The sequence below is a fragment of the Electrophorus electricus genome, chromosome 2 (genome assembly GCF_041902795.1).
Source record: "Electrophorus electricus isolate QZ-2024a chromosome 2, ASM4190279v1, whole genome shotgun sequence".
NCBI classification, from domain to species: domain Eukaryota; kingdom Metazoa; phylum Chordata; class Actinopteri; order Gymnotiformes; family Gymnotidae; genus Electrophorus; species Electrophorus electricus.
The window spans coordinates 27,132,649-27,141,841 of NC_137498.1; the positions used below are offsets into that span (position 1 = coordinate 27,132,649).

The window sequence follows — 9,193 nt, forward strand, 5'->3', positions numbered from 1 at the left end:
CAACTTTTGATTGATTTTATTTACATGATTATTTTCAGTGAGTGTAGAAAAACTACAGTATGTAATAGACAGTAGCTGTAGAAAGTAACACAATAAGCATTTTAAATAAGCTATACAGCTGTGAGTATAGATGTAAGCATTTTTAAAAGCTTCCCACTTTTTTGATAATCTGCTACATGATGCATCACTGCACAAAGAAACTCTTAAATCATGTAATGTCAACATTTGTCCCCTTTGTAAAAAATATTTTTCACATTGTTCTCATCAACAACTCATGTGTTTCAAACTGAATATCTTACTGACAGAATTCAAAGTCTTCTGTTTATTACTTAGGTAATGTAGGCTACACATCCATACAGAAAAATCCATACATAGCTACATTTCTAGTTATTACTAGTGTAATTGACTTGCTATCTTAATGGCGATATTATACGCTCTGTGCATGTCCTTGATCCTCATAATCCATTGGCTCACTGGACATTACAACATTCGGATCCTCCTGTATTTAAAGACAACCTGGGTAAAAAAAAAGTTTATGGTTGTGTATTTAAATAAGTTACTCAAGTTTATGTAGACTTGAGTTTACAGCCAGACATTTCTGAATAAATGTTATCAGTGGCAATGTTCCTTACCTCGCCTTCTTCCTTATAATCCATTGCCTCACTGGATTGTGTAACGTTCAGATCCTCCTGTATTTAAAGACAACATGAGTAAAATAAGTCAATGGTTATGTATTTAAATAAGTTACTCGAGTTTATGCAGACTTGAGTTTACAGACGGGCATTACCGAATAAATGTTATGAGTGGTAATATTCCTTACCTTACCTTCTTCCTTATATTTCTCCTCACTAGAGTGCACATCACTCCTTTCAGAAATTCAGACATTGTAGCACACATTGTTTCCACCCTGAATTATTTCCAGGGTAAAGTTCTCCTGCAGCGAAACATAAGGAAAAGGACCGGTTAGCTCAATGAATCCACCTGGTAATCCACCTGACGTAGAGTGGACACAGATTCTTTGTTAGGCTACTAGAGCCTAGTAGTGGCAGCTGTTTACGTCGGTGTCTCCTGTCACTTTATATAAGGAAGATGCCATATGCACTGGCACATTGCATTCACAGTGCTCCCCTCTCGTTCTGTCCGTATTTACAAAGGCCAGGCATATTGATTTAAAAGCGGCACTATGAATTCAAAGTACTTCCGCTTTCTATAACGTCTACTCTTTTCCTTGTCCAGCTGTGTAGCTCATTGCATACTGAAGGATTGTGAGTCACCTTCCATATCAGACACAGCCAAGACAAGAAAATCTGCTCTGAGTTACTCCACTTCCCCTTTGACGCTTCCGTTATAAAAAGGGAGCGACACGCCAACGACTACAGTCATCAAAATCAAGACGGCATGCAGCGTATCGCTCACAACTTTGTAGGGTTGCCGGCGACGAAGATAGGTAGGTTGCTAGGGAGTTTAGTTGTTCCTGCGCAAAGGCAAGAAGATGAGGACTTTAGCTGCTTTTCGGATCGGATATTGTTCCCAGTTTTGACCGTGAAGCTGGAGCTGAGCGGATCGGTGGTCCGGGTCTGTCGTGATCGATAGAGTCTGCATTACCGAACGTATGACATGTCCTCTCAACCTCACGTAGGTTAGCCAGTAAGGACCAGCAAGCGAGCCGCCACATCTTACCAAGCTTTTGCTATTTCTCATGTCGGTCATGTTCGCTGTCTTTTTTACTGTGATTGTGACTGAGACTAAAAGTGTTAGTCTTATAAATTTCATTTGTGAAATTTTAATGGGTACATTGGGTAGTACATTGGTACGACTCAAGCGAAGGCAAGTCACAACCACTTCTGTAAAGTTGGATTTGAGATCATAGTCTGAAATTTGTTGGCTTTTCGAATTTCCTTTCAATATTTCGTTGAGAAAACGTCTTAATAAAAATGTAAAATACATTTCCTCATTTGACTCCTTTATCATTTGATAGTTGAAGTCATTGAGCTGACCCCGTTTTGCCTGAGGTGAACAAATCTCAAATAGCTTGCTCATAATTCTTGATTCATTGCAGTAACATCTGTGCTTTTGTAAAGGCTAGATTTATTTTACATGGGTATATCTAAATACATGTTAATTGTCATAAGTTTGATGTTTGTACTGGTATGTTCTTGTACTTCATTAGGTCCACCTGCCTTGTACCTGCACTCTTTGACCTATTTATCAGAAACACCTGCCACAAAAGAGATCAGGAGTGTTTTAATTGGAAAATGCATCTTAGTTTCCACAAATCAGTTGGAATAGGTGTGATAGAACAGGGGTGAAAAAAAAATTTAAAAAAATAATGCAGGCCATGGTGTATTACAGGACCAGAATTAGAAAACAGTGGCTTAGAAAAAGGCTTGGAAATGCTCCCTTCATTATTACCTGGATTGTGCGTGGCAAGATACGGATGAAATATCACTTCATATCTATTCAAGAGAACATGGAAACACTCAATAGTCTTAAGTAATTTTTAAACGTACAACAATGTTAATTACTGTTTTATTTTCAGCATGATGTGGACTACATACAAACTGCTGTATTGAGAAAAAAACCCAAAAACAACAAAACCAACAATAGAACTACTGATTCACTAGAACAAGAAACAGACAACAATGCTGCTTTAAACACAAAGATATATTACTGACAGACATAACGGACTAACAATTCCTTGAGTTAAAAAAGTAAATTGTGTTGATTAATAATTATTCAGTTGTTCATCAACATATAAAGGACAGTCTGAAACAAAATCTCAGCCAGTGTGTGGTGAGGGGCACTGAAGTTAAGTGTCAGTGCCTCAGGCAATATGGGGAGAATGGACCTCCACAACAGTAACCATGCTGTTGACCTGGAGCTTCTGCTTATCATGACAAACTTGCAAAACCAGCTCAAAATCCTCTCTGAATTAAAAAATAAACAAAGGGTCCTTTGGCCACTGGGTCATTTCACTGCAAGACATTACTGAGGGCTTTCTGGCAGTCCTCCTTAGTCATAGACAAAAATCTCAGTTCTGTTACATGCTCATGGAACAGCGTCCAATTTCTGTCAACCCATAGCATAGCAATGGTTAGATATCTTGCAATTGCTGACTCCTGCATCGGAGGCAGAGTATATATTAGAGTTACAATCAGACTTTGATCATCTCAAATCATAAACAAATTAAAATGAGAAAAATATTCAATCAGAATTAGCACCTTAAAAGTCAAAGGTCTAGCTTATACTTTATGACCAGAGTAAAAGTCTTTCCTATTCACCAACAAGGTCAGAGTTAGAGTGGTATGCATACCATAGGAGTTGTTGGAGGAACGTGGAGGGGAGCTGCCAGAGGCACAGTCACAGAACCTGCTGAAGGGGTAACTGCTAAAGAATTGTACATGCAAGCAAACACACATTGTCACTGCTGCTGGGGCAGATTTCTCTATAACTACTCAATTATTTGAGAGTAGAACATATTCCACTGGAGACATTAGAAATGTATCTCCCCCTAAACTGGGTGGTCACTACTGATTCACCATCAGTCCTGTCCATAATTGTTTCTGTCATGCCAATGTTTGTAAAAAGACATATTAAATCTTATCTGTGTAAGCCATGCTGAAATGTAAAGGAACCTTAATGGACACTCAAGTTACTAGTTCAGTAGAATTGGTATTTACTCTAATGAATGAATGTGTCAAAAGGATGATACATTACCATGTGTCAGTACTCCTCTTTGTCCAAAGTTGCCCAGCACTAGACTGAAACTGTAGGAGAAACTGTCCACAAGTAGTGGACAGTTGTGGTGAACTAAATTTCTAATACGAAAAATCTGGGAACTTTGAGTTATCATGTTGTGAAACTGATTTTTCTTTTTTCTATTTTGGCAATCTACCTGGCTGTTAACCTGTTAACAGCCAGTTCTGTCACCAGAGCTATTCTCCTTTGAATATCCTTTGGGTTTTTGTTGCTGGACTGGTGCAGTGTGTCAAAGTGCATAATGTTCAGAGCTTCCTGTAATGGGGTGCCCCATGTTTGGAGGCTTTTTTGGGTTCATTTAACCATGGCATATTAACTTTGACATTTCCTTTCTTGGCAAGAGAAATATTTTCCTTTTTTGGGCTAAGCAACCTTCCCTCATGTGGAGAAAATTGCAATACAGTTGGTCGCCTTAGATTCACATGTGTTGCCAGACTTCTAGCAAAATCATAAATGGTTACATTTGGTAAGTTGTCCCAAAAAAGCACAATGTCCACATAACTGGCCCACCCCACTGAAATTAAAGGAATGTTGAGTATCTGCTTTAAGAAATCTATTTGAATTGCTAAACAACAATACAACTTTGAGAATGTCTGGGGTGCATCAAGTAAGTTCACAAAGATTTTATCGTATGAGCTCCTACTTTTTAATTTTGTCAAGAATTTCAACAACAGTTTTTTTCCAAAACAATATTTCTCTTTAAAAATATACACATATAAATCATCACACTTACCTCATTTTCATTATTCCTCATTACTTCCTGTCCTCTGTTACATCAAAATCTGCCTTTTCAGTTGTGTGGACTGGATAGTCTACCTTCTGCCATTCAGTGTTCAGTACTATACAGGATTTTCTGGTCCATGGTGCCCAAACATCAAATGTTGGTTGGACAACAAAGGGATACTTCTCACCTAATACATAAGACAAAACACAAAACTAAGCCCAGTTGAACATAGGTTGCACATAATTTACTCATTAATACCACTGCAGGTACTTAATGATAAGGCATGCTTTACTTTTGATGAACCCATGAGAAATAAGTCTCTAAAGAAATGGCCTCCCAAAAGTAATTGGATATCAACAGTCCCACTGTAATCTGCTTGATTAGACACTTCACCAACTGTGAAAGGTAATCATAACATTTAAGACCTTAAGCAAAAATTCATTAACATTTTTAGTACTAGTACAAGTGGTAACATCTTGTCTGTTTACCTGGAATACTGAAAATGGCCTATTTATGTAGGTCCATAGTCACTACTGGAGGATGAAAGCCACAATTTATGCATGAATAGTCATATTCATGACTTGTTAATGCTTCAAAAAACAAGTAATCATGAATCAGTCGGTTGTGCGGAGGTAGTTTCTTGCTAGATGAGAGCTCCATTGCCTCAAAGGCATCTGCCTAAGACTAGCGACATTTCACTACTTCCAGCTTTGTTTTAAGAGGTTTACATTTTAGTGCAGGTTCCTGACTATCCACAAGAGATTGTGGCTGGGTGGCAGGTTTTCTTGATGTGCTGGGATAGACTGTGCCAAATATTCTTGATGCACTTTTTCATGTTTAAGCATGTGGTTTGTAAAATCTGTCCTTCTTGAAACTGACAATAGCTAGGATAGCAATGTGTATCATCATGTTGACTAATATATGGTCACTGTTCTGACACATTACAAGCTTTTCTTTAGTGGTTATGCAGATTAAGTATTCATATTTGTATGGGGTTTTACATATACCACTGAAATTCATTTTTAATGGGGTCTGTGATAACTAGTAGTAGTCAATGATTTACATGGGCTGTCTAATTAAAATGCACAAAATGTGCTCACGTCTTCTTTAAAGATTTTGTTAGTACAGACAGCTGAAACTGTAATTTAATAAGCTCACATAGAACCTGCTTTAGTTACCATAGGTTATCTAAACAGGCATTTGACTATAATAAACTGAATGTGTTACTGTAATTAATTAAAAGAGTAACCAAGTTGAATTAACTCAAGTTAATTAATTCATATAGTTACATGCTTGAATCTGTCGACCTCAATTGTTAAGAGTGTTGACTGCAACAGTTGGGAGATGCCGCTGTAGAATGATAAAGTAAAATAAATAAGTATATTGGCAGGTACAAGCTAGGGCAGAAATGTGCAAATAAATGTGAAGTACTACGTGGTCAGACAAGGCTTAGATTTCATATGTAGTGCCACTTCTGAAGCCAGAGCCTCAAGCCTCTATGCTTTTCTCTACAGATAATCATCATCAATAACAACAGTATTATGACCAATCGTTAAGCTCCCTCATCGGCTGAAACAATGTAGATCATCTGATAATCTTACCATGGTTAAGACCGGTTTTTTTTAGCTAAGGACATCTGCTTTTTTATGTTTATCCAAGTTGAGAAATCCTTCATGAGAGTTCGGGCTTCATTCTTTTCACTTGTGTTGCACTTGTGCAACAAGTGAAGAATGCTGCCATCTGCAGGAACACCAGAGCGAGCATCGGATAGCTGCTCCAACGCTTTTTGCTCGCTGTCCAGACTTTCTTCACCTCCCTGCTACGTCTGAGCTTCTGGACGACCTGCTCATTATGAGTTTGACCCATCCCAATTCCCAACTTAAGCGACTGCATTTCAAACTAAATTGTTAGTAAATTTCACGAACTATTAAGAGGTTCCAAGCACTTATAAAGATTAGAATTAATATGACATCACTGGAACACAGTATTATATATGACATCACAAAAAAAAAACCCATAATTTACAGTGGCGGTTAAGCGAACACAGTATTATATATGACATCACAAAAAAAACATAATTTACAGTGGCGGTTAAGTGAACACAGTATTATATATGACATCACAAAAAAAAAACCATAATTTGCAGTGGCGGTTAAGTTCTTTTATATATGACCATTCAGTTTTCCCACTTTTTATACCAAGTTAGTGCGTAGTCATTTCTAGGCATGACGCTATTTTAATAGTCATTACCTGAAAGTCAACGTGTGTTTTGATTCCCCTCCGTAAGCATCGTGCTCTGCTAGGTTATCGCCCTCGCGTCTTTGTTTTGTTTTGCTTTCCCTGGTTCTGTTTTCACCCTTTATGAGTTCTACCTGTTCCTCGTTTTCCTGTATATTTAATCCCTGTGTTTTCTATGTTTTGTGACTAGTCGTTGTATAAGCCATTGTTCTGTTCTCTAGTCGTTTTCATGTTCATACAGTCTGTGTTCTATGTTTCACGTAGTTAGCTGTTTACCTGTAGCACGTTCCATATAGTTTCTCGATGTTATCATGTCCGTTTATCCCTTCGATTTTCGTGCTTTGCTTTACTTTTCGTCATCATTTATTTTCGTTCTGTTTTGTTGATGCTACTCGTAAATCGATCCAGGACTGGTTTTCTGACTTTATGGATTTCTGTTTTCATTGCCCTGTATAAATCTCGCGCATCTCACCATTTGCATTCGCCCCACAATAGCTCAGCGTTACAGTGTGTTTGTCTCATTTAATTTGTGTGATCACTGATTTTCCATATGCTGACAGATGTGTTGTGCAGTGGTAAAGGTACTTTACTTGTAATTTGAAGGTTGCTGGTTCAAGCTCCACTATTGACACTGTTGGGCCCCTGAGCAAGGCCCTTATCCCTTCAACTGCTCATAATTGTAAGTTGCTTTGGATAAAAAGCATCAGCTAAATTACATAAATGTAAATATGTGTCATTTCATATTCCCCAGTGAAAAAGGAAGATATGGATGATCTCTTCAGAATTCCTAAAGATGCAAGGTGAAGAAAATTAATAAGTGTTATAACCCTATTACTGGCACCTTTCAAGAGTTCCAAATCTAGGTCCACAAAAAAAGGTGTAAAAACAAGATGGAGACACACTCAGTATGGGATTTTCAGTAATGTATTGTTGGTTTTCTTGTTATACGGGAACAAAACACATACTAAATACAGCATAAACTAACCCTAAACAGGTGTGTTTCTTCAGGGTGAGCTTTATGCCAATACAACAAGCAAACAAAAAAAAGCTACTAGAGTGCATTCAGTCATTACCTTCCCTAAAACAAAATAAAATAAAATACAATCACTCTTCCCTCAACTCCTTATCACAAAAACAAAAATACAATAAGAAAGCAGAAAGAACATGGCACCCACCCCTATGACTCCAAACAATAAGAAATTTAAAAAAAAACCCTCAACATTTCAGACAATCAAATATCTGCATATGTCTCTCAGTGGTGTTTTTTGACACTGGCTGTAACAACTGAATGCTGCTAATGCAGAAGCATTTCATGTAACTACTGGAGGCCCTGTGCATAAAGCCTCTAAAGATCGAGTACACATCAAAGGCTCTATCTAGGCGCCTAGCTGGACAGCAAGTACTAACTCATAAGGCCCTATTTAAAGAACCAGGGACAGAAAAGAGGACAGTCAACTTCAACACCCAAATCTTAAAAAGAGTCTACCACAGGCAGTAATTGTACCAAAACAGAGCCTTACAGAGCAGCGTCTACCGTGGCACATGAGGGTTCTACTGAGCAAGACACCACGGGCCTATACATTCGTGACACAGATCTTTATCAGGAGGTTAATTATCCCTTTAAGCAATCAGGTCATCCGTTGTTGTGATGATGTCATCACGACAGCTCACTGGTTCTTGATGCGTCCTCGTATGGGTAACCTGAAAAACAAATTCTAACACCACAGCATGAAGAACAACTAAAAAAAAAAAAAAAATCCCAAGTACATAATATATGACATAACAAATGGGTAGAAGTTAATGAAAGCCATATCCCTGGGGAAACAGCTGTCTTGGCTATTGTAAATTTATTTTCAGATTATACCCAAATATTCCTCTATGCAGTCCTAATTGCATTCCAGGTCTTGGCATCAAATTGTTAGAAATTCCACAATGAAGGATCAGGAAACTGTGTTGATCTTTAGAATCTCTGTGTTTATTTTCACACATGGAGAAACTTCAGGTCAGTTTTTACTTAGGCAGAAAGAAGGGTACTAGTGTAACATCAGGCAGTTGGTTAAATAACACAGGAGTGTGATCAAAGGTAAGAAGCAGGAGACAGTAGGAGAAGAGAAGGGAGGGAGAAAGAGAGAGAGAGAGAGAGAGAGAGAGAGAGAGAGAGAAGGAGGGAAGAAGGGAGGGGGATAGAGAGGGAGAGGTAGAGGAGGTCTGAGAGGCCCCAGTCCAGAGCACGTTATCATCTCTTGACCTTGATGCCTGCCTCACATAATATTTACAGAGATATTCCAAAAAGTATAACGGCTCAAAGGTAAAATAAAACAGAATCAGAATCAATCACAAACTAATCTATATGAATTCCTTCAATTTGGATCTGGTGGTTCATCATGTTTAAGCAATCTAGATCTTATACATAAAGTTTTTTTAACATTTTTCTTTTTAAATATTATTTTAGCACAACTATAAACATTGATC

The 9,193-nt window shown here is 37.9% G+C and overlaps 1 long non-coding RNA gene across 3 annotated transcripts; it reads right to left on the reverse strand.

The window, feature by feature from the left end:
* Nucleotides 1-307: 307 nt before the first annotated feature.
* LOC113572622 (uncharacterized) lies at nucleotides 308-1,916 on the reverse strand. 3 transcript variants are annotated; one of them, XR_014126659.1, is made up of 4 exons: nucleotides 1,275-1,916; nucleotides 826-934; nucleotides 633-689; nucleotides 308-516 (listed from the first exon to the last, which is right to left on the reverse strand). It is a non-coding gene; the product is annotated as an uncharacterized LOC113572622 (long non-coding RNA). The 3 variants fall into 3 exon arrangements; XR_003410139.3 differs by having other exon boundaries at nucleotides 826-1,916; XR_014126656.1 differs by having other exon boundaries at nucleotides 821-1,916.
* Nucleotides 1,917-9,193: the final 7,277 nt, after the last annotated feature.